We start from the raw sequence: 26,395 nt of genomic DNA on the forward strand, positions 1-26,395 counted from the left end.
TTTCAAATTGTGACCTGTAGGCGATTGACAGACAAACAGACAGACAGATAAACAGACAAACAGAAAGAATAACAAAACCGACTAACCAATATACTTGAAAAAAATCTTCGATTTTGCGAGTAACAAAACAGAAAATCAGACAGAAAGAAGTGAAAACGTAACCTCTTTCACCTCCGGTGGTGGAGGTAAATAAAACCCATGCTATGTTCCTGGCAAAGGCCTGCCTGCATGCATGCCCCTCACCCATATGCATTTCTCTAACCTTCTTGCATACAGGCATGTACACACACACACACACACACACACACACACACACACACACACACACACACACACACCACCACCACCACATCTGCGTGTACTGTCTATGTACCTCTTTATTTTCAACAACTGTGGACTTTTAATGTATTGCAGCAACTGTTAGTATATTTATAATTATATTTTGTCATGAAAGCAGATCGCACAAAACAGTGTAAAACAAAAAAGTACCTCTTGATCGCTTGCAGAAACTGCCGACTGTTGATATATAGCAGCAACTATTAGTATATTTATTTTCACATGTTGTAGTGAAAGCAGATCGCACAAAACGGTGAACAAGAAAACTGCGTATGTAATTGGTAAAAAAATGGACCCCAGTGGACTGTATTTCCATGGCTTGCAAAAGCAGGTTATAGAGCACAGCACTGCGCTCAATGCAGTGGCACATTCTACACATTCCTAAATATTTTCTTCATTCAATATAATCGTCTGAACAGTATAAAAAAATTAAGCTTTGTAATTCATGCTTTGCTTAAAAATCACGAATTTGTTAAAATTTTCAGATTTCACTCCAGATTTTGACACTTATTTATTCCACGGGATCCAATTCCCAAATCCGATATAATAATAATTGATGATATAATTTAATTAGTCTGTTGGAGTAAATCGTGTTTCCAAAGCAAGGCATGTTTGAATAGGCTGAACAAAATAACAAATTAAGATCCAAGCAACTCGCTGACAGGGCTGACCAAGGATGATACTTTTATGAAGGATATAATTAAATATGACTGTTAATTATCTTCAAAAGGGGGTGTTTTAATGAACCCAAACACACAATTTTGACTCATGCACTTCCTTGGAGTTCCCTTAGTATGCATGCTCTCATTCTTAGTTAACTGAAACATCAAACTTCAATCCAAGTTGAGAAATTAAGAATTCAATCCAAACTTTTTTTATGGAAAGTCAAACAGAAGGAAGAGGCATGAGGGAAAAGAGAGAGGAAAATCTTTCCTTTCTTGTATGTGTTTGCCTGTGCGTGTGATGAGGCGGTAGAAAGGCAAGGCAATCCATAAACATTTTTATATCGGAGAATCGGAAAATAATGTACTCCTGTGCCACATGAATTTGTGATGTTGGTTTTGCTAAATCCTTGAATGTGAGTTCGAATTCCCATGAGAGGAAACACAACATGTTTAACCTTGGCTCCATTTGCGATCTTGCAAATTCGTGTCTGGCAGTGGAGTTAAAGTAATTGTCTACTCCTGTTGATGACATGTTCATTCACAACTTCTGACACTTTGAACATAGCACCAAACAAAAGGAGGACTTTAAAGAGTTCCTTGAATTTTCTGATGTCGACCAGCTAAATATCATAAAACTGCCATACCAGCTGCTCGTCGCTTCAAAAGGTGGTGGTGAGATTTATTTCACAGTACAAACAATAACAAGCTACTTTGCCAGCCATTATGACGTTGAAAACCCTGGCAGAGTGGGACGGATTGCAGAGACTGTGATATCCCTTGACGAAGCTAACCTTGATGTTCCTTCGATGCATTCTTCACATATCTATTTATTTCAACAAACTGTTCCAGGCAGATTAAGTCAGAATAGCAGGATTGTCTGTTCAGAAAACTCCTGTTGAATTTTTCGGCTATGAAGCACATCAGGGGCAGACTAAGCTGAGCCAAACTGACTTAGAAGACAGAGCCAAGCAGCACAATGGTGAATCTTCTTGGCTGTTGGAAAGACCGTCATTCTTGGCTGAATCTGATTTGTAAGTGCTGTGGAAGTCATGTTCCTGGATGAAGTAAGAAACTTTACAATGTTGTACTGAATGAAGATGGTTACTTATTTCTTCGTATGCAGCCTGTGACTGCTTGGCTGCATCATTGCTGGGAGCAAGGCTATACCACTGATGCATTGCCCCCGATAACTCGTAAGCTGGTACTCATTTTGCCGACCTCAGAAGGATGACAGGCTGAGTCAACCCGCCTGGTGTTAATTCAACGTTATGACAGGCGCTTGAACTCAAGACCCAAAGATCTTAAGCCAGCCACCTTAACCGCAAAGGCAACACCAGGCCGAGAAAGATGGTGAAGAAGGGAGGTGTTGAAATCTGGTAAGGTTGGACCCAGCAAAAATAAAGGAAGTGACTTATGAGCCAGTTGTGCAGCTTGCTGCCAGATTCATTCCTCAGGTGAATGCAAAATATTTGAAATATGAATTCAAGGAGTTCCAGATGCTTGAAGACAGAGATCTGCCCCCCGATGCAGGAAGAAGATGGAAAGTCAAAGAGAGTGTATTCTGTACAAGTTGAAATCTACAGGATGAAAACATCTATGAATCAGCAGAGGTTCCCTTGCCTAACAAAGGTGATGACAGCTGTGTTGACCTTGCCCTCCAGCAATGCTGACTGTTAGAGGACATTTTCCATGGTCAGGAAATTTACACTGAATGCAGGAAGAACATGGGGCCTGATCCACTTACAGCTCTTTTGCAGTGTAAAGTTAATGTTGATTCCACCTGTGTCAAGTTCCATATCATTCCACAAGTGATGGATCTAGCAAAAGGCCTGCATCTGAGTACCATGAGGGACATATATTTGACTGCTAGAAGGAGACTGTTGGCATATTATGGAAATATTGACAATTTTTTTCCCTATATTCAGGTTAAATAATGTGTGGGTGTTTGCAAGTCATATGGTGTTTGAATATGCTTTTTCTTTATAATTGCCTTTCCTTTTATCATTCCTGATTTGCTGTGTTTTTGTTTCTTACTCTCAGTGTTGAGCCAATGAGTGAGCACTTTGTCGGGGTGTTTAATCTGCTTATTTCATTGTGATACGAGCCAATAGTTTTACGGCCAATAGTACAGGAACTGAAACATATTTAATCCTCATCTTTCACCTTTGAAGTCTTTTCTTTTTGCCAAATCTCAAGGTTTTTCAATGGAGGTCTCACATGTGTAGCTCTTAAAAGAAGTTCAAATTGCATATATAAATATGTTTGTTAATCTTAAGTCATGTTATGCAATAATATAACAATTGTATTATTCCTTGGTGAAAGAAGAAATGCTGTAATAGTGTTTTAAAATGTTTTTCTGCTGTTGTTTTGTTTATAAAATGAGCTTTGTGGTTGCTCCTTTTGCCCATGCTTGGGCTTCAGGGCACCCACATGTGGATGGTGAACATTTCCATGCTGAGAATTTACCCGAGACATGTTGCCACTCCATCACATAAATAATCGGGTTGACATACTCTTAAATTTGTTTGTTCTCAGCAGTGCAGGCTAACCGTTGGAGTGCAGCATTGTGGAATGGACACAAAGTTTTCATGTCGAGTTCAGTTTTTTTTCATTAATTTTTAATTATTACTTTTGTTGTTTTGTCTTGTGGTATAAATCCTGTCTTTGGCCACTGACCAAGTGATTTTGTTTGTGTGTTGGCTTTTTTAAATCCCCTAAACCTGTTTAGTCCATGACAAGCTTCTTCGTGTAGCTGTCGCATGATGGAAATGCCTGAGGTCATTTCAGCTCTCTTGAATGGGTACTCATTGAAGGAAATTGACTGAGGAGAGAGTTTCGGGGGGGGGGGGTTCGTTTTTCCTGGAATGTTTCATTACAAATAAAGGTGCATGCCATCTAGTTTTTCAGAGAGGAAAGTGATGCGATAATCGTTGGACTGCTCACCGAACAAAGTTTTAGAGGACGAATATTACTAAGATCGCGTGTAGATCCTCCGAGTGAGATCAAACGGAAGACTCACCCTATGGGCTTTGCATCTTTTTCGATAAAAGGATCAATTTGGTCAGCTAACTGGTCTGTTCTTCTTGATGGTGGTTGGTGGTTTGAGTTTGCTGCATAATACTGGGTGAGGATTTTTGGAATGGAATGAGACTTTTTAGAGACTGTGCATTCATTAGCGAACTGGGATATCATCCTTGCTGCATGATCCATGGTGCTCAAATGTGCAGATGGCCGACTGGACAGATCGAGAACTGCTCAGAGATGTTATTAGCTCCTCCACCGAAGGTGAAGGAGGTTATGTTTTCACGCCTTTCTGCCTGTTTGTTGGATGGTCGCTAGACTACCATTATTCTCATGTTTTCCGTCTGTATGTCTGTCTGTTTGTTTGTATGTAATAGACAGCTCTGGGGGCCAGAGGAGTCAACCGATTTTGATGAAACTTGACTGGTAGGATCTAGGGTAGGACATACCAGGATCTAGTTGTATGCTTTTGAACACCGTTGCTATGGAGGCCACCGTTGACTAGCAACAGGACTTTGAAATTTTTGAAAAAATCCGAAAAAAAATTTTTTCAAAAATAAAAAAAAGGATCAGCTTCTGCGCTTTTATGCACACTATAATCAACCTCTTTGTCAAAAATTTTCAGCCCGATCTGTCAAAAACTGTATGACTAGTATGCAATTATATTACTATATGCTTTCACCCCAACGTTCGCGTTGGGATTCCCTAAGGTAGGGTTAGGGAATCGAACACAAATGATGAATGGACAGTTGCTCGTCATGTTCCTATATGGAACAACGAACGGCAAAAATGCCATCTAATGTGTTCTCTTATCCACATATTTCAAATTCGCCTTAGTCTAGTGACTACCCATATCGCCTACCGGCTTGTCTGTTTGTTGGTTTGTTTGTGGGTTTTTTTGAGTGCTTCTTCAGCATCGAGAGATAGGGATAAACCAATATATAGCATGATATCTCAAAAGGTTGTGGATGGATTCGGATGAAACTTGGTTGACAGGTTGGGTGTGTGGCAAATACAAATTGATTGGATTTTGGTGAAGATCTGAATACGAGAATTATCTAATTTTTAAAGTGATTCTTCACCATTGAGAGATAGGGCCAAAAACGACATATATATATATATATATATATATATATATATATATATATATATATATATATATATATATATATATATATATATATATATGTCACGATATTTCACAAATGTATTGTGCCCGATATGTTCTTGTGGATCAGGCATTGCGTGGTGGAGGTATGCGCTCTTCTGAGTGCCTTTCTATTTACCCCTGTGAAACTTTGCACAGTCTTCAGGCTCTCTCCAAACATAGCTTGATGAATTTGCACTGAGAAAAAAAACGCAACAATGATGAACCTTGCTCGTCCTTTTGCCTTCTCCCACTTTTCTCTCAAAGAGGCCAGATTCCAGAAAGAACACCGAGTTGGAAATGCAATCTGTTGCCATCTTTATTTGTGTTGCATTAAGGTTTTATGTTTACAAGTGAAGATTGGTTACCTGTTTAACTTCTAATGGATCTTGATGCTTTCAACCCAGGTTAAAATTCCATATACTGTATGTTATGTAAATATCCATCGTCTACACATGTCCTTGAAATTCGCATGAAAGTACAGTAATGTCTACTTATGTCTTTGTCCTGCACGTAAATTATGTACAAGCTCCTCCACGAGCTTTAGATGAATGTCAAAAAATATATATATAATAATTATAATTACTGGCTTAGAAATGGTTAGAATTTAAGCTTGTTTTCCTCTCTTTTTTGCCCCAGAGTGAGTCTGTATAATTAACCGATGTGGAGTAAGCTTGTGTTAAAATTGAATAATTCCCTTCTGAATATTTTTGCATTTCATTGAACCCTGAGATTTTATGTATATTTCCAAGTATTAACCGACCGTAGTGTCGGTTTGGTTAAATGTTTATGATTTTCATGTTTAGGCATTGTTTACAATATAACCGATGTTGACGTTTTGTAAAATCGGATTTCCTCTTGGTTTCTTTGATTGTTCAATCCCACATTTTTGATAGATGATCACCTGAATTGACTTTAAACTATATGCTAAACTGGACAACTAAGGTCAGAAGAGGCTCAGCATTTTTGCCACTGGATCATAGTGAGATCATCCTTTGGAATGTCGTGCGACCACTCAATCTTAGGCTGGATTCGAAAATCGTACATCCGCTACCTTTAGATAACAGATTCAATCTTACAGGTTTTAAACAAATTGGCTTTAAAAGCGATGGTTTGTGATGAAATCATTACAAATAAAAAGCGATTTTAAAAAGTAAGTTTGAATGTTCAATTTCTGGCCGGTGAAATGTTGGGTGAAATTAAACACTCACCCTCCACCTCAAAGTAATTCTCATAGTTACCAGTAAGAGCTACATGCTGTATTGTCGTTATAATTCCTGCAAAATCTCTGTTTAAAAGGATGGTGATTCACAAACAATATAGTACAGCGGATAAGCTCTCATATTATAACAATCGTGCATTTTATGAGAAAAGCATGACATTTCTAGCATAGTTGGTATATACCATAATGTTTATTTTCAGATGTGGAGGGAAGTCAGATTTGACCTTTGAGGACCGTGAGAGATCAAATTCAAGATGGCTGCCAGTCCGCCAGTGTAATGTTCAAACGCGCTTAATTTTGGAATCAAACAGTGTTGAAAAACTTTTAAGGTGTCATTTCCAACTAAATTGGGGATGGCCATTCATTTGATGATACGTTTGAGATCGCCAGAATTCAAGGAAATGCATTTAGGTCTAGGTCAAAGTAAAAATTGAACAAAAATAAGGAATCAGTTGAAATTTGCAAATGAACACCCAGTGGTGTCTCACGTTTGTGATGTCCAGTGGACCTGGCCAGCCACTCACGGAGAGGATCACTTCGTGATCATGTTTGGTGGTGTACACATCGAGATGGCCACGTTGAAGTTGCTGGGAGACTGGCTGGAAGACAGTTGCTGGACGAATGCCCTGGTACAGGCTGACATTGCAAGTTCTGGAACAGCAAATTCCTTCATACATGCCAGCCATGTCACCAAGACCCGCCATGCACACCAGGTCACAGCTGCAAGCCTTTATATACTTCTCCAACCTTACAGTGAAGACTGCACATCCGATGACACTGATACCATGCAGCCTGATAGTCCGCCTTTTGAGGAGTGGTGCATATAGCGAGCAAAGGAAGGCCATGGGCCAGATATGGTCCACGTGCACCCCCCCCCCCAACAACCCTTCTACCCCATATTTTTCTGAAGCGTTAGGGTCCCCTGAGCATGAATTCAAATGGTAACAGTGAATAAACTGGGTCTCACTTTCCATTTTCCAACCATTTCTGACGGTACCCTCAAAATGTCAACTTTTCCTCAGTTTCGCACATAAAAAATCTCCTGTCTGATAAGATCTCTGCAGTTGCCCAATAAGCATTAATATTAACAAATTATATATCAAATGAAAGATTATCACATGCAGATTTTCAAAATAGAGTCATCTGTCAAATTTAATAGCATTATGTTTGTCCCAAGAAGTGATGAAGAGGAGTACCTCGCCTTTCCTTTTGACAACTCAGATTAAACTCAGATATCTGAAATAATAACGTATATTCATGCTCATTTTACCTGACACAAACAAATAAATATATCTATGATATCACAAATTTTACTACCTTTCTATTGATACCAAAATTGTCCCACACCAACTAAAGATGTACCAGGTATTACGTCTTAAACATAAGTACATCACTGTTGCAACACCCAACATGTAGTCACCAGTAAGACGTAAGACTGAGAAAATATTCCTTACTTCACATAAAGAATATAAATTATAAGTTTATTTAAGAAAAACAATTGAAACTTATTATGTCATGTCCACAAAATGTCATTGTGCATGGATTACGCATGATATTCATTATCGCCGTCGTCATCACTCTCCAATGCCTGCTCTATATCATCAAATGCATCCATATCTGAATCCTCATCAGAGTCAGTGTCGTCAGGTGTGACTTCAGCAATGTCAGCCAGTTGCCGTGGGAGGACATCTCCTTCATACCATAGAGGATCAAGGTTACCATCCTTTTCCTCCCAACCATGTCCCTGACTAGCCTTCGGAATCTATAGTTGTGGAATATGCGCGGTATTCCAAATCCGTACTTGGTGGTTTACTCTCAGAATGTGCTGGGTAAGAGCTCGCTTACAAGGTGGTAAGTTAGCCATATCCACATTCCCTGAAGGCACAAGGCGACTTTGCCTGGCACAGAGCTCGTTTATACGAATGAGTCGCAGATCATCAACTTTTGACACCTTTGACGCTCTACCGTACATGGCACACGTGAAGGTGTCCAACTCATCAATGAGCTCATCAGGAATATCCCAAGCATCGCCCAGTTTCTCCAGAGTAGAGATATGTTTTTGAAAGCGCAGAAGAGTTTTCACAGGTTTAAGTTGGCCAATTCCTCGGAAGGCACGAGTGGTGTCACAGCCACTATAAGCATGGAGTGCCATGAGAGCTGTGCACTTTTCCTGGCCAAAATCTGTAGCTAGTTCACTGACATTTACCATCCTCAGCTTGTTGCCTTTGCCTGTGTCAAACAGGACAGTTGTACCATGAACAGAGGCAGCATAGTGTAATAGGATGAAAAATACATCTCAGTCTGGACTTTTCACTCGGACAAATTGATAGTTTCTGAGTCTCGCATACTGAACATACAGTATCATACGAGAGTCAGTTTCTTCCTGAGTTGATTTCAGCAGTGGTAGCTCCTCTCTAATTGTTGTTTGGCCATCAGCAGATGTGAGCAAATATGCGATGCTCTCACTTACAAAGATCACTCGCCTTCATGCAATCTTGATGCAAAGTTATCACCACTCCAGAGCCTAATCAGAAGTTTGATGAGCTGTATCTTGTTCTCATCATTTGACAGGAACAATTTCCAATCAGGTGGTCTCTTCGTGACTTCACCTGTAAGTAAAAGCTTTTCTCCACAGCCCCGACGTCGCCTCTCCATCGACTTCACTGAATCAGACAAATATTGGTCAGTGCTAAATATGACATCTCCTGTTTTTCCAATGATGTCAAACACTTTGTAAGAGATCTGACTAAAATTACTTGGTATTTCTTTCAGGAAATAGAAGCAAGCATTGCCAACATACAGAGTCAATGTTTCATTGGTTGGTGGTACATCAGCATCATTACAATCCTTGATCAGGTTTTGAAATGCCTTTGCTTTGTCAGTCTTAGCAAGATATCCATCAGCTGTAGCGATGCTGTATGGTACGGGATTTGATGGATACGTCAACAGTTCTGTCATATCGACTCGTAAGCCCTGGTTTTGTGACTTTACAAAGAGTTGAAAGGTTACATTCCCCTGTTGCTTGTACTGTATGACCTTATTCTTGGTTGTCTTCATCTTCGATACCTTGTTCATGTCACTCAGAGTTTTGAGGTTCAGTCTCTTCACAGGCTCAAAAAAATCTTCACTATTCTTCAGTCGAGCTTCAATAAATTCATCCCGTGCTTTTTCAGCAACAGCTTCAGCCTTTAGAACATCGTCTGAAACAGCATCAGATGCAGCACTTCCTGATGAGAGTATCAACAATTGATCATTTGTCGATATCGAAAGGATTAAGAAAACTTCCTATGGCATCTTTGGCCCTTTTCACCAACTTCTCTCCTTTTGTGACCTCTGTCGGACGTGTATCACAATGCTTTGTTCCCTCTCCACTGTCCAACATGTGAGCCATTCCAAGTGCAGCATCAACATAAAGAGACCTTGTATGTGTTGTCCAAACCCATCTCTGGTAGGCCTGGTAGTTGGTGAGTAGTCCAAATGTACCTGCTGCACTGGTTCCAGCACCACCATGTGACTTAGCGTGCCTCATGAAGATCTCCTCCATGGTTTTATCCAATGCACAACAATTGCCAGGGATAAAGGAGCGTGCGACACTGATAGCTCCTCTCTTGATCAGTGATACTGCCGCTGGGTGTGAGTTGTCTATATTAGCTATGAACACAGATAAATATGTCAGATACCTTGCATAGTTCTGTCCAGCGAAAATGAAGAAGAGAGACGTCATGCGACTGATGGATGCAGCATATAAAAGAAAGTTGTTTGTCTTTACGGCTTCAAGGTGTGATAGAATTAAACAGACATGGTCAATGTATGACAACCACAACTGGGCAGTCTTCCCCAAACGTCCATTTGCAACTCCTTTTTTGAATTCTGCATACTGTTCTATGAATTGGACAATGGAATTGTCCACCAAGACAGCATTCAAAGTATCTTGGCTGTGGGAATCTACTCGGGCAAGTAGCTTATCTGATGATTCATCAGAGAAAGATGAGAACAGATCATCAGTGCTTTTATCTTTGAGGTACTCCTCTATGAGCAATCTTTCAAGACATTCCAACATAATCTTGTGACAATATAGGGCTCTGTCGTAGTGCTTTTCGGACATCACACCACCCAAAGATCCTCCACTGATTAGTCCTGCTTCTCGGAGACCATCTGCTAACCCAGACCCAGCCATCTTTTTGGCAATCATCTTCATATAAGCACATACGAGGTGGAATGTGCCAATTAGAATTATGTGGCTCTCATACTTGTCTGGTGAGTTCCACACTAATGAGTCGGCCTTCATCCAAACTCCCAAGTCAAATGTCGTAATGACATAAGGCTGTCCAACTTCTCTGGTGGCCTCTTCAGCAGCACGCAAGCATTCTTGTACAGTTTTGTACTCCCTTATGGGATGGTTAATGACTGGAATGTGGATATGGCTAACTTACCACCTTGTAAGCGAGCTCTTACCCAGCACATTCGGAGAGTAAACCACCAAGTACGGATTTGGAAGACCGTGCATATTCCACAACCACAGATTCTGAAGGCCAGTCAGGGACATGGTTGGGAGGAAAAGGATGGTAACCTTGATCTTCTATGGTATGAAGGAGATGTCCTCCCACGGCAACTGGCTGACATTGCTGAAGTCACACCTGACGACACTGACTCTGATGAGGATTCAGATATGGATGCATTTGATGATATAGAGCAGGCATTGGAGAGTGATGACGACAGCGATAATGAATATTATGCATAATCCATGCACAATGACATTTTGTGGACATGACATAAGTTTCAATTGTTTTCCTTAAATAAACTTATAATTTATATTCTTTATGTGAAGTAAGGCATATTTTCTGTCTTACATCTTACTGGTGACTACATGTTGGGTGTTGCAACAGTGATGTACTTATGTTTAAGACGTAATACCTGGTACATCTTGAGTTGGTGTGGGACAATTTTGGTATCAATTGAAAGGTAGTAAAATTTGTGATATCATAGAAATATTTATTTGTTTGTGTCAGGTAAAATGAGCATGAATATACGTTATTATTTCAGATATCTGAGTTTAATCTGAGTTGTCAAAAGGAAAGGCGAGGTACTCCTCTTCATCACTTCTTGGGACAAACATAACGCTATTAAATTTGACAGATGACTCTATTTTGAAAATCTGCATGTGATAATCTTTCATTTGATATATAATTTGTTAATATTAATGCTCATTTGGGCAACTGCAGAGATCTTATCAGACAGGGGATTTTTTATGTGCGAAACTGAGGAAAAGTTGACATTTTGAGGGTACCGTCAGAAATGGTTAGAATATGGATAGTGAGTCCCAGTTTATTCACTGTTACCAGTTGAATTCATGCTCAGGGGAGCCTAAGGCTTCAGAAAAATATGGGGTCGGAGGATTTTTTGGGGGGGGGGGTGCACGTGGACCATATCTGGCCCATGGCCTACCAGTGACCACTTTGACCTCTGGCTTAAGACCCTGTCATTGGAGCTTCTCTTGCTACGTACATCAGATCACTTCATGAAGGTAACTTCCAGCTGTACGTAGAATCCCTGACGCAAATCATGCCCTGGATGTTCGCCATAGATCACACGCACGACTCCAGATGGCTTCCCGTACACATCCGTGACATGACGACTCTCGCTGAAAAACACCCAGATGTCCCAGCAGAATTCAAGTCTGGAAATTTTGTGGTGCACAAAACCAACAACAAGTTCTCTGCCATGGCACTTGACCAGTCCCATGAGCAGAACAATGCAATGGTGAAAGGTTCTGGTGGGGCAATTAGACTGGCTGGCAATCCAGGAGCACTCAGATGCTGGATGGTAGCACGGCCAGAAATTGCCACGATCACTACAGAGTTTGAGAAACAGGCAATCTGGAGTGCAAGCAGCATTCCTGATGAGGTTAAGGCACTTGTGACAGTGCTGGAAGAGATGAGGAATCCATTTCTGGAACACAGCCAAGACCTACTCGTCATTGACACAAGGGACATCATGGACACCCAAGTGGCTGAAACTGTGAGAAGGATCGAGACTCTTGATGAGGAGCAGTACACCAAGTTTATGACAGAAAGGCGAGAACAGTGTACAACACCTGTCACACAAACATTCCAAAGAACAAGTTGCCACTGTTCACTAGGCCACTGGTCAAGATTAAGTCAAAACAGAAGGCACAGCTTGAAGCACTGAAGAGTGACTGTGGTCTCTTTTCGAGGCTGTACATCTGCTGTCAAACATGAGATGCAAACATGGACAATTTCTTCTCCCATGAAAACCATGCAGCCCCGCCAGCTCTGTCAACTGGAGGAAAAATGTGGATTGGGGTTAAAGCAGATCTACTTCGCTGCCTGGAATCAGATCTGCTCAAAAACAATAGTGCACCTGTGGCTGATGCAACAGTTCTCTATGGTACAGCTCTGGTTCGAATGCTAAATCCTGGAACATCAATAACATTTCAAGAGTATGGAGAAAGAGTGTTTGCACTATACATCTCTGCTCAACTTGAGAAAAGCAGCCGCATCGACCTTGTCTGGGATGTGCACCGACCTGCCAGCCTGAAAGCCTCAACCAGACAGAGGAGGGGAAAGGGCACGAGGAAAAGGATGGCTCCTTCTACTGTGATGCCAAAGAACTGGAAGGACTTCCTTCGATGCAATGAGAATAAAACCGAATTGTTTGCTTTCCTGTCACGTGAAGCTGTTCATCTTCCTTTAGCAGAGGGCAAGGAACTGTATGCAACAGATGGAAGTGGAGTCCTCTGCTCTCCTGCTGAGTCATACTTGGCCTGCCTTGCCCCATGTTCGCAAGAGGAGGCCGACACTCGTCCACTTCTGCATGTGGCAGATGCTGTGCAAAAGGGGTGTAAGAAGGTGACCATACGTACTGTTGATACTGATGTGGTGGAACTGGCTTTGGCTTCATTCAGCAAGACAGCTCCTGATGAGCTGTGGGTTGCCTTTGGTGTCGGGTCAAGCTTTCAGTACATAGCTGTTCACGAAATAGTTTCCACAATGAATCCAACACAGTGTCTGACTCTCCCAGTCCTTCACACTTTTGCCGGGGGTGACACTGTATCTGCATTCGCTGGCAGAGGAAGGAAGGCTGCCTGGGAAACTTGGAAGTCTTTCCCAGAAGTGAATGATGGTTTCAATGAACTCCTCTGCATGACAAGTGAGATCAGTGAAGGATCAATGTTATTGCTGGAGCGATTTGTGGTGCTGATGTACGACCGAACCAGTGAGAGCACGGACATTAATGATGCCAGGAAACAGCTCTTCACACAGAAGTCTAGAACTCTAGAGAACATTCCTCGAACCCAGGCAGCACTCAAACAGCACATCAAGCGCACTTGCTACCAAGCCAACTGTTGGAAGCAGGCATTGGTCCTGGATGAGATGCCAGATCCATCTGACTGGGGCTGGACAAGGGAAACAACTGGGTGGCAGCCGCTTTGGACCACTCTCCCTGAAGCATCAAAATCGCGCCATGAAATCATCCAGTCGCTGTGAGAAAGGATGCACTGGACGCTGCAAGTGTGCCAAAGCTGCACTCAAGTGCACTGCACTGTGCTTCTGTTCTGGAGACTGTGAGATTTTGAATATTACTAATAGGATATTTGGAAATTGTGGATAGTGCTAATTCGAAAATTAGTACGAGTGGGAAGATCGATAGTTATCGTGAGCTACATTGATCCGACTAGTCTGCCGGATAGAAATGATATTTCAAAGGAAGTTGTTATGCAATTTGGTAGAAATATGTGGATATCTCGTGCTAAAAGTGTCAAAATGGAAGCGAAGTTTCACTATTATTGCATAATTCCAAATCGAGTGTCCAAGCTAAGATAAATGTATTTGCAAAAGAATGTCCAAAAGTTTTTTACGTAATTTGACCTTGCCCTTGATCTAAATGCATGTCATTGGGTTCTGGTGATCTTAAAAGTATCACCAAATGAACGGGAATCCCCAATTTAAGTGGAAATGACACCTTAAATGTTTTTCTACACTGTTTGGTTCCAAAATTAAGCGCGTTTGAACATTAGACTCGGTGGACTGGCGGCGATCTTGGATTTGACCTCTCACGGTCCTCATAGGTCAAATCTGACTTCCCTCCACATGTGAAAATAAACTTTATGGTCTGCACTAACTATGTTAGAAATTTCATGCTTTTCTCATAAAATGCACAATTATTGTGGTTATCCATTGCACCAATAATACGTTTCTAATTTTGCAACAGAAAACAATGCGAGTCAGTGAAGTTATATTTTTTCAATTTGAGCCACAGACACTATCAGAGGAAAAAGCTAGAGCCTCAACAGAAGTGGAATAAAAAGGTATGTATGTGTGTGTACATTCATAAATATATATATATATATATATATATATATATATATATATATATATATATATATATATATATATATATATATATATATATGTACACTGTATATAACCATGATAGGATATATACATATATGTTTATATAATATATACATATATACGTAAATACACACGTGTGTGTGTGTGTGTGTGTGTGTGTGTGTGTGTGTGTGTGTGTGTGTGTGTGTGTGTGTGTGTGTGTGTGTGTGTGTGTGTGTTCATATATTGTTGCGAATCTGGAAGCCTTGAGCACACAACATTCAGGTCCAACAGCTCAGTTATTTCAATCAGTGAATGTGGATAGATAGCTCCCTTTCCCAAGTCTAATGGGTGAATCAATGTAAATGCACTGTGAGTTACTTTTATAGTCAGGGTTTTCTTTCATTCTTTGCACCCCTCACAACTACGACAACATCCGCATCACCTTCACCTCACTCTGGCCGACGCCATCACCTACGTGCATGTCAGCACGTACATGGGCGGAGCCCACACAGAATACAGTTCCTCTGGCTGTTTGGTGGGCGGAGGCCACGCAGTATCATATATACACATTGGGACCATAGGTGGACCACAGTTGATTGGAGGATCAGCAACAGGGATTGTAACACCCCTGACGTCCAACTCGACAGCTGGGGGATCAGCCTGGTACAACCGCTCAAAGTAACCGGCCCAGCGGGCCTTCATTACAGACTCCTCTGTCAAAAGCCTACCACCCTCTGCTCTCACTGCAGGACACCGAGGGATGGGCTTGGATGAACGCAATGTGCGAATTTAACTCTAAGCAGGACGAGAATCACTTTACCACAAGTGATGCTCTACCCCCTCACAGATTCCTCGCACATAGGCCTCCTTGTCCACCCTCAGCGCACGTACAGTTTTACGCCTCAGCTCCCTGAACAGCTCAGCTCTGCCATTCAGCCTGGCCCTATGACTCTGGTCAATGGTATCCAGTGTCCCTTGAGAGACAAAACTCTTCTTAGCCCTACGGTGATTTCCAAGACATCCTCCGGCAACATCAATGAAGGTGGTTTTGAAGGCACTCCACCCAAAGAAGGTTACCTCCCAAAGCACCCAGACCCCCCAAATCTCTACTCAGCTTGTTCACAAACTCCTCAGCTACCCTCGCATCCTTGAGCTTGCCAACATCCAGCCGAGGCTGGGATGGTACCATTCTCCTGGATTTAAGGTGCAACTTCAGAGTTGCTACAACAAGCCTGTGGTCAGTATTGAGGAACTGAGCACTCCGGTAGACCCTGCAGTTCTGGATCATCCTCCAGCGACTATCAACGAGGACATGGTCAATCTCCTTTGCCACACCGCCAGCGTTGGAATACCAAGTCCAGCGATGAGCTTGTGGGCGCTGAAACCATGAACCAGCCACCCTAAGTCCATGACTTCTTGCAAAGTCAAGGAACTTAGTGCTATTCTGGTTCATAGTTCCTGACCCATGAGGACCAACACACGTCTCATAACCATCCCTATCAGTTCCAGTCGATGCATTGAAATCCCCCAAGACTGGAAGTGTATCTCATCTGGGGCACTGATCAACCACAGACTGCAGCGTGGTGCAGAATGCATCCTTCACAGTGAGATCATTCACCTCAGTCGGAGCATAAACAGAGACCAGGGAAATGACATCTAAGGAGTGACGAATCCTTTTTCTCATAATACGCTCATTGACCGGTGTTCCCTCAATTATCATTGGAGTCAGGTTATTTTACACAGCTACAGCAACGCCTTGGGCATGGTAACCATCAGAGCGACCAGACCAATAGTAGGTGTAACCACCCGCCATGATCTCACCACAATCCGGTCTCCGAACCTCAGAGAGTGCTCCAATCCCGATGTCCAAACGCTTGAGCTCGGATGATAATAGAGACAGGTGATCCTCCTCTCTTAGGGATAGTACATTCCAGGCACCCACCCGAAGGGACTGCCTCAGGTTAACCCAAGGAGACCGCCGTCTGGTGGACGACACCTCAGCACCACTCCAACACATTCTCCAACAAGCTGACCCGGGAATGTTACCCCGTGGTTTCTCTCCTATCATCAAAGATTAGGGGTCCCGGAGGCTTTGCCCCAATCCCATCATCCGGTGAGCTGCCCTGCGAAGGGAAGCTGCACAGGAGGTACTCCCACGGAGTGGGTTTTCAGAATTTTTTGCGTTTTTGCGTTTTGCGGAATGAAGGGTTTTACGGTGGCCGGAGTGCAAATCCTGTCACCAACCTCCTAATAAGAAGTGACCCAACTGCAGGAGGACGTCTGCAGACACAGTTGGGCACTAGATATGGATGGCCGTTGGCTCACAAGGAGCTCCTCCGCCCTTTGACAGGTTTTGTTTTTAATCCTGCTGGGTGTCCATATCCAAACACCCTCCTCACCAGAAAACCTGGTGGGGGAGACGGTTTAGTCGCCGACAACCCGACCATGGAACAGGTGAGTACAGGTTTACATGGAACAGGTTAGTCCAGGTCTATTTCTCATATGGGCCAAAATAACGAAATTCGTTCAACACACCTAACTTCTTTCGTCAGCGATGATATTTTTGCAAGAGCGACTCTCTGGAACAATTCCAGATCACATGTTGTTTCAAATTGTGGTTTGGTTTTGAAGCTACAGGCTACTACTCACGTGATGGGGTGGGTACGATGGCCACAAAAAACACAAGTGGCAACATCAATGTGATTATCTTTGTGCAGACTCAACAAATATTGAGGCACCAACGGATTCATGTAACAATTATTTGTCAGAATTTGTGCAGAATTGATTCACTTGCTACATTCTGACATGAATGGAAGTCAAAAAGTCTCCATATTTACTGTTCTTGGTATTTCACTTGTCCTGCTCTTAAATGGTATTCATGGTACTATATGAATTTTTTTTGTGTTGTTTATATATATATATATATATATATATATCTGGGGATTGTCAATGCGATCTGTAAAATTTCCAGTGCGGGGTGGGGGGGGGGGGATAAAATTGACAGACATCATGAGTTCTTTTTTTTGTTGTTGTTATTTCTGACTTTTACAACTTACAAGCAATACATAACAAGTGACATAAAGCTAAAAAAAAAATAAAAAAATCACATTACAATTACCTGAATTTGAGGCGAAATCCCCCTTTTCATCTCTTATGGGGTGGATCCGGATGAGGAGCACAACCTCCTGAGACCTTACTGTCCTGAAGGATTGTACCCTGGGCCATATTTCGGTATGTAGAAGCCCTGGAGCACGTAAGTATGTCGAGATCCCCTGTAATATATGTTGTTGTTTACTGAATGAATTTACATTATAAAAACTACTGTTATGAGATTTTTAATCGATTTAATGGAATGGATGTTCTTTTTTTTTTTTAATCAATTAAATTATTCTTCATTCGTCAAAATTCAAAACAGCTTTTAACATCATCAAAATTTTCAAAAAATAGGTCCCACAACTATTTTTGGAAATAACAATGTAATATACATCAGGTGGAATGATGTCTATAAAATCATCAGATACGCAAGATTATGCTGCTGCTGTGGGGGAAGCTCACTTTGTCATATTGACTTGACACGCCTTCCAACTGGCAAAGTCATCCACAATTTCATCAAAGGCCAGCTGGTGCAGAAGGTCTGCGATAAATTTGATAACACTTACATAGCGTTTCAAGACGCTTCGCCAGTACTTGGTCTGCTTTTCCACCTGTAAAGCCATACTGAAATCCACGCGTCCTCCGCAAAGCTTCGATCTTTTGTTAAAGCGAACGTGCAATCAATATGCGATTTAGAACTTCTTCTTTTTTTTTGACAAACTTCTTGATTTCGTTAAAACTACTACCATTTATATAACTAGTCCGGGCCCGTAGGTGCAGCTTCGTTCCTTCACTCTCGTAAACGACGACTGGATTGGGGAATTGTTTCAATTATATCGGACCAACCGTATCATAAATGGCCATAACTTGGGAAACACCTGGGAAACATACTCAGGTCCCCAACGTCAATTGTGACGTCATATCAAACGAAGAAGAAGAATTGTGACGCCCCCCCTCTCTCCCCCTGAGTCTCACCCCTCCTCTCTCGAATTCTAACGCGCCCTCTCTCTCGTCCCTTATCTCTCGCCCCCCCCCCCCAAAACCTTGGGATTAATTAATAATTTGAACAATTATTCAAACCTTGGGAAACAGCTGAAACGGATGAAGAACGATATCAAACCTTGAAAAGGCACATTTTTCCCAGCGTAAATTGTCCCCAGCGTCAATTGTGACGTCATAGCAAACGAAGAAGAAGAAGAAGAATTGTGACGTCAATCGTGCAAAAATAAATAAATAAACATTAATTGTGACGTCATTCGTAACGTCATAGCACCATGTCTTGTCATTGGTTGACAGATAAATGGCCATAACTTGGGAACGGCTTGTCCGATTAATATCAAACCTTGAAAAGGCACATACTAAGGTCCCCAGCGTCGATTGTGACATCATACCAAACTAAGAAGAATTGTGACGTCAATCGTGCAAAAAAAAAATTATATTAATTGTGACGTCATTCGTGACGTCATAGCACCGTGTCCTGTCATTGGTTGACAGATAAATGGCCGTAACTTGGGAACCGCTCGTCCGATTAATATCAAACCTTGAAAAGGCACATCCGCGGGTCCCCAGCAATATTCCTGACAAGTTTCAATCAGATCGGACCAGCGGTCGTCGAGAAACTGTGGTCGCATACAGACATACAGACACACACACAGAGATTGCTGGAATTATCGATAGATTGGATGGAAATTGTTGGTATTTATTTAAACAAAAAACTTATTTTCACAAAAATGTGGAGACCCCATTTTGTGGATGTCCTAGAGCACGTGCTCCACTGGCTCCACGCTAAATACGGCCCTGATTGTACCAAATTTGGTCTGTTTCGCTCAGGTAGTTGTGGAAAAGTTGTTTTTAGTGAAGAGGAGGGATTCGGGGAGGGGGGCTGTGGCCCCCTTTCCAGGAGAGATACGGCCATGGGGAGCACATCTTAAGGTCCGGGAATGGTTGCAATGCCGCGTAGCCAGTTTGGTTTGGATCTATCTGACTGGTCTGAGGAGATTTTTGAATAAAATACCAATACTTGCAGCAAAAACTCCCTTTTGCCGCCTTTATAAGAGGCACATCCAGATGGGAAGCACAACCCCATTAGACCTTGTTGTCCTGACGCATCGTACCAAATTTGGTCCATATCGGTCAGGAAGTTTGTGAGGAGATGTTGTTTTAGTCAAATGTTAACAGATGTAGTACATCCGGACAGACGGCCGGACACCGGGACCCACTCTCTGAGCATATTTCAGATAAATAACCTAAATACTGTGTATCGCTAATACATCGGCAAAATGAAAGCTATTAATTTATTGTTTGGCAATTACAGCACTAAGCCAATCTGGAACAGCTTGGAGAAGAACCAGAACTGAGTAGTCGTACTGCAGAAGCATTGGAGAATTTCATATGTAAACGCGACAGTCTACACAACGAATAGGAAGGCTGAATTGAAATAGACGATGCAAGGTATTGGCTGTTCTATCAAAATGGACAACAAAACGAAGGTCTCCCCCGACATCAGACAGCCTACAGAGACACATGAAACGAGCAAATGACCAGGCCTGTATCTGGAAAAAAAAACTGGAACCAATGCAGGATCTGCCACCAGGTGCTGGACTTGGCTGGAAATGGTGGATAGTATCTTACAGCCTGTGCTCATGACGGAAGAGCATGCACAACTGAGTGCCGGCCACTGTCAGCAGTCATCATGTAGCCGAGCAAGCTCTACCTGTAGAAGAAACAGCATGCAATACACTGAGGCTTGTGCTTGCATGGCTGATGAAAATTGTCAGAACCACCGATGAAAACACCGACTGAAAACTGCCACTGATATTGTCAGTTCACAATTACTGCACCGAAGCCTGGTGTTGGCTTAGTGGTTAGGGTGGTGGCTTGGGATCCCAGGGTCCTGAGTTCAAGCCCCGTTGGCTGCTGAATTAACACCAGGGGGTTGACTCAGCCTGTCATCCTTCCGAGGTCGTCGAAATGAGTACCAGTGTACTGGTCCTGGTGTATGCCCCGGTTAGAATAGGTGTACCATATCCCTGTGTGTCGTAAGAGGCGACCAGGGTTGGCGTCAGGAAGGGCATCCGGCCATAAAACATTGCCTCAAGAAAAAGCCAAACCCCTGCACAGCAGGGAAAAATGGCTGTAAAAACGGTCACAATTACTGCACCGAAATGTATGGATAGATCAGAGACTTCTAACTCCTTTTAAATTGCATCCATTCCCAAATGATCGTCAATTGATATAAACTAGAAGGGCACGAGGGAGAGTGCATACCTCCGCCACATAATGCTTGATCTACGAGAAAATATCGGGCCCAATGACTTTTTGAAATAGCATGCTATAAAATAATTGCTGAGCCCCATCTCTCGATGGTGAAGAATCACTTAAAAAATTAAATAAATCTCATAGCCAGATCCGGATTTGGATCTTCACCAAAATCGAAGCAATTCTTCCTGTGAAACACTCAATCTGTCCACCAAGTTTCGTCCGAATCCGTCCATAACTTTTTGAGATATCGTGCTATATATCATTTTTGGCCCGATCTCTCAATGGTGAAGAATCACTTAAAACATTCTAGTTGTCGGATCCGGATCCGGATCTTCACCAAAATCGAAGCAATTCTTCCTGTGAAACACCCAATCTGTCCACCAAGTTTCATCCGACTCCATCCATAACTTTTTGAGATATCGTGCTATATATCATTTTTGGCCCGATCTCTCAATGGTGAAGAATCACTTAAAACATTCTAGTTGTCGGATCCGGATCCGGACCTTCACCAAAATCGAAGCAATTCTTCCTGTGAAACACCCAATCTGTCCACCAAGTTTCATCCGACTCCATCCATAACTTTTTGAGATATCGTGCTATATATCATTTTTGGCCCGATCTCTGAATGATGAAGAATCACTTAAAATTTTAGGAGTCAGATCCGTTCCAGATCTTCACCAAAATCAAATCACTTTTTCCTTGTCACACACCCAACCTGTCCACCAAGTTTCATCCGAATCAGTCCAAAACTTTTTGAGATATCGTACTATATATATATATATATATATATATATATATATATATATATATATATATATATATATATATATATATATATATATATATATATATATATATATATATATATCAGTTTCGCCCAATCTCTGAATGGTGAAGAATCACTTAAAAATTGTTGTATCTGAATCCAGATCTTCACCAATATTTAATCACTTCGTCCTTTTCACACACCGAACCTGTCCACAAAATTTAATGCGGATCCGCCCACAACTTTTTGAGATATCCTGTGCACAGACAGACAAACAGAGAGAAAGGGGTGAAAACATAACCTCCTTCACCTTCGGTGGCAGAGCTAACTGGAAGGGCAATCGGTAGAGCACATACCTCTGCTACGCAATGCCTGATCCATGAGACCATATCAAGCCCAATGCATTTTTGAAATATTATGCTATATAATCATTTTGGCCCTATCTCTCAATGGTGAAGAATTACTTTGAAAATTAAATAATTCTCATATCCAGATCCGGCTTCAGATCTTCACCAAAATCTAATCAATTCGTCGTGGTCACTCACCCAACCAGTCCACCAGTTTCATTTGAATCAGTCCACAACCTTTTGAGATATCGTGCTATATATATATATGAGTTTCGCCCGATCTCTCAATTGAGAAGAATCACTGAAAAAATTATCAGATGCGGATCCCGATCCGAATTTTCACCAAAATCTAATCAGTTTGTCCTTGTCACACACTCAATCTGCCCACCAAATTTCATCCGGATCCGTCCACAACTTTTTGAAATATCCTGCACACAGACAGACAGACACACAGAAAGGGGTGAAAATATAACCTCCTTCACCTTCGATGGCGGAGGTGACGAAGAATTGTGTGACATTTTAACCTCCAGTGGCATAAAATGACAATAAGTAACCCAACCCAGCACAAATTCTGAGAGAGAATTGTGATATTAATACATTGATGTCTCAATGGTGAAAATTGGTTCAACCTGTCCAAAGATATTCACACTTACGTTACCCCTACCCCTTATTTTTGCCAACTATTGTACCCGGCCCAATCTCTAGCCTAGTAGTGTTCCGCTCCAAAGCTATAACCACAATTTGAAACCACATACAATCTGGAACTGTTCAACAGGGTCCCTTCTTCCAAAATATCAAAGTAGACAAAAGCTGGAGGAGGTGTTGAACGACCATCTGGAACAGTCTTTGCTCCTGGACAATCTGATTGATCGTGATAAACTTGCATATGTGCACCTTACCAATTCCGAAAATACAAAATCCAAAAGCCTGAGTTCAGCCAAGATGAATAGCATGTAATTCTCCAAAGCAGAATCTGTTGATTAAACTTTCTCATGTTATAGTTTTTCAGGCCAGTGATTAATTGGCTTTATAGCACTGAACGTCGGACAAATCGGTGCGGCAATATAAATTTTAATGAGAAGCTACACTAAAAAAAAAATCTCAAATTAACAATGCATTACAGTGTGGTAAACCTTCTTTTTTTGAATGGGATTTGTTGGCTTGTTTGGCTGTTCTAATCTGAGCATTTCCTTCATTATGCTGAGACTCCAGGTTAAATCCTACATACTGTTGATATATTCATCATCCCCTATAATATCGTTGTAAGCTCACATGGAAGTGTTGTCTCATAATGGCCTTGCCCTACATGTGATATATATATATATATATATATATATATATATATATATATATATATATATATATATATATATATATATACATACATATACATATATATAAAATTCTGAATGTGCTTTTGACAGTAGGAAAGAATACTTTATTCAAGTAAGTGTGTATGCCGTATGTACGACCGATTCTATTTTGTTGAACCACCCTCATGTACCGATTGACTTCTGTTATGACTGGTCACTGATATGTCCTGTTTGTTTACTTTTATCGCACTAAGCCAAAATTGAAATGAAGATTTATTTCTTCATGGCGAGCCCACCCCATCTGATCCGAGCTAAGCTTTAAAGATGTGAGATCAGCACAGGTACTTCCCTTACAGTTTTCCAGAAATGATCAAAAGATAAGGTATTTGAAAGAAGTGTGGTAGTACTTGCCCATTGAGAGCAGGTGGAAAAACAGTGAAGACAGTCAAATAGAACACAAATGCACGAGTATAGTCGTATATGGTGTTGAGAAATGCAATAAGGAGAATAAAAGGTAATTTATATTTTAAAATATGTATGCGGAGGGAAACTGGGCGTTCGGTGATGGGGATAGGGACAAGAGTAAGCAAAAGCTGTTGAAGAGGTTAAATCGATAGGCCAAGCTGAGATAATATGGTTGACTCACCTTTGGTGATAAGCAGGTCAGAGCAAAGAATATGGTTGGCAGGATATCACAAAGGTAGCAAACTCACCTACGAGCTGTGTGTAGATATTGCTTGGAGAAATAGGCAAGTCCCCGAGCTTGTTGAGTGTCAAAGTATCGATTAACAAGTTCCGTTTACTGCAGGATCTAGCGGGAGCATGTTTGGCACAAGCCGGCACATTTCAATAAAGCATCAGGTCATTACGGAAATACCTAATGACTTGTGCTCCACGTCACAAGCTGTCAAGTCTCGGTTTGATTCCAGACCTGACTAATCTACGACTCTGGTGTTTCTTGGTGAGGCCTGACATGGAAGTGCATCAATGAGTGGGCTATCCTTGGTGTGATGTTAACCTGGGTATACATTTTAAGGCATTTGCTGATGGTGGACATTAAATTGCAAAGAAATGGAAATCGTCATCAGCACTTCGGCCAAATTCCAACCTGACTCACACTTGTGGGAAGGCAAGAAGAAAACGCTCATTTGTACAGGGAGACTGAGTGTTATGAGCGATTGTTGGCCTCTTTGATTCATTCATTCATTCCTTGCCATAAAAATGCTTGGGTGGAAAAGAACCTACCCTCAGGCGAACGAGAGAGCGAGAGCGAGAGAGATATATTTGTACGCTTTTATTATAAAAGTATCAAAACACACCAGAAAAAGCACACTCCATAAAAACAATTCCAAACAATTTTACAGCAAAAATAAAATCAACAAAAGCAATACAAACAAGGGTGTCTGTTCATGTCAAAACCACCACAGAATAATACATATATGCAAAAAGTAAGTGTAAGTACTTTACACTTTTACAAACAGATTCCATCACGAAAAGAAACTCAAAACCTCATCAGTGTACAACTGATCACCCACAATATCCAGGCTCGAAAGATAAGCCTGCTCCATTTTTACTCGTGCCGAAACCATACCTTTAAAGCACAAAAGCACATTTGCATTTTTCCCCTTCAATTTTGCTTTCCTGGTTTTATAAATTGCCAGTTTAGCAATGCCCAACAGAAAAGACAAAAAAGAGAGGGCTGGTTTACTTTTATAAACCCCCCCCCCCCCGATTCCATAAATAAAGACTGGAAAGGAAAAAACAAAATTAAATTTATCGAAAAGCTGTTGAAGGAAGAGAAAGAGGGGCACCAATCTCTTACATTCAATAAAAACGTGGGCAACGTTTTCAATCAAATCACAAAAAGGACAAGAAATTAGAACAGAAGAATTAAACTTATGGAGTAATGTCTGTGTGACCAGGACTTGATGTGCTCGTCTCCAATTCAGGTCTCCAGTTCACCCAAGAGTTGGAGAACTATACATTTTGTTCCACACTGGAGTTAAAAAAGCTCCAGCAGGTAAGGTCTCATTCCACCGATTTTTCAACAGTTTTGTAAACCTAGGTATACATGCTTCCAGACATATGTTGTAGATAGCCGTTTTCCCCATGATGTGAAACACACCAATTTCCTCTAAGTTTGAGGAGAACACACCCTCTTGTTTTTTTTGAGGCAATTTGAAGATCAGGGAAATATAGACGTGACTCTACCACTTCATCCACCCCAATCCACCTGATGTTTAGTCCATGAAAGGTTTGAATTTCTGCTTTCAAGACATTTTCCACAATACGAGCAGAACGAAGACCAGTTTTTGATGAAAGTGAGCTTACAGGTAGCCAGGCATTCAAGGATGGCTGTAACAGGTCTCACACTCTGTTTATTCCAACACTGGTGAAACAATGCATAAACGACCTGGAGATTGAAATTATTGAGAATAAAGGATTCTGAACTAATGGCTCATGTACAAACTTTTGGGCATCGTGTGATACCTCTAAACGTTGCACTCTGAGGACTTGCCAAGCATTCAAAAGGCTCTGATGAAAACTGGGGAGCTGAGACATGTCAACGTGTTGCAGGTCGATGAGGAAAAGTTCACGGTCATATTTCAGACCTTCCACTTTCTGCAAACAGCCGTTTGTGAGAGGTCGCCAAGGAACACACTCACTGCATAGTAAGCACTTAATCATGGAAATCCGGAATGCCATTATCCGACTTGGGATATGCATCAGATTTTGACCACCCACATTTCGGGGTCTGCAGACCACGTCTGGGCCCAGCCAATGGTGGCCACCCCAGAAAAAAAAAATCAGTCAGAACCCTCTGAATGCCTGTGACCAAGTATCTCGGAGGTTCAAGTGGGATAACT

General features: G+C 41.6%; 1 long non-coding RNA gene across 1 annotated transcript in view; it reads right to left on the reverse strand.

Annotated features, from left to right (window-relative positions):
• The window catches only part of LOC147023503 (uncharacterized), a 45,050-nt gene extending 27,036 nt beyond the window's left edge, over nt 1-18,014 (reverse strand). Inside the window, exon 1 of the long non-coding RNA XR_015059746.1 lies at nt 17,867-18,014. This is a non-coding gene — a long non-coding RNA (uncharacterized LOC147023503). The remainder of the gene's footprint in view (nt 1-17,866) is intronic.
• Between the last annotated feature and the right edge of the window lie 8,381 nt (nt 18,015-26,395).

This window comes from Eptatretus burgeri, chromosome 7 (assembly GCF_056783735.1).
Source record: "Eptatretus burgeri isolate ZD-2024b chromosome 7, Ebu_testis_v1, whole genome shotgun sequence".
Lineage (NCBI taxonomy): Eukaryota > Metazoa > Chordata > Myxini > Myxiniformes > Myxinidae > Eptatretus > Eptatretus burgeri.